This window comes from Schistocerca serialis, chromosome 1 (assembly GCF_023864345.2).
Source record: "Schistocerca serialis cubense isolate TAMUIC-IGC-003099 chromosome 1, iqSchSeri2.2, whole genome shotgun sequence".
NCBI lineage: Eukaryota > Metazoa > Arthropoda > Insecta > Orthoptera > Acrididae > Schistocerca > Schistocerca serialis.
This window is the reverse complement of record NC_064638.1, coordinates 460,631,484-460,632,387: the sequence shown is the minus strand read 5'-3', so window position 1 is coordinate 460,632,387 and position 904 is coordinate 460,631,484.

Genomic DNA, 904 nt, shown 5'->3' with positions numbered 1-904 from the left:
TGTTATTGGGCCGCCAAAATTTCTCCACGCCCGGTAGGCCCCTCACCGGCGCGGCTAATGGTTTCCCTGTCTCGTCCCAGCAGATACGCTCCCGGGATACTGCTGAGGCGGCTGGTCACATCCTCTGGCGTTATTACTACTCTGCGAAGCCCGTATCACGCTAGTATGATACTGGTTTCCGTCATTCCTGTTATTATTTTCATTGTACCGATTGTCATTACGGCCCGAACCACTATTGTTATTGCGGCCATGGTTGCGGTATGCATTATTCCCATGGTTATCGTTGTTGTGGTTGTGTGGTACCCATTGTTGTTACCACGGCCTCTACCACTGTCGCGATTATTGCTCCAATTGTCCTCAACTCTTTCCAGGAAATCATTGATTGTCCTGTAATTGCTTCCTACGTAGCGTTTTGTACCATCTGGAAGCTTCTTGTACAGTTCCCAGACTATTTCGGATTCCGTGCGGCGATCACGCAAATGTTCCAACTTGCGGATCCAGCCCTCCTTCATCGAACCGCGCGAATTCGCATCGAAAGGCCTCGATACGACAAATTCGCGCCAGACACTTTGTTGTTTTTGCTCTGACCAGTATTCAGCCAGAAACAAATTTTTAAACTCGTCAAAAGTCAGGTTCGTAATGTTGAGGTTTAAGCCCCAACACTTGGCATCACCAGCCAACACATCAATAACTGCATTAATTTTTCTCTCATTAGTCCATGATCTGGGTAAAACTCTTTCACAATTTTTAATGAAATCCGTCGCGTGTATACCGCCTTTTTTCAAGGGGTCGAACGGCTCCTCTTTCGTCAACAATTCCGAACTGTGTGCACAGATTAGCACATAGCTCTGTTTTTCGTCAAGTTTCTTTTCTAATTCCGAAACTCTCGTAATTACTTGGCAAG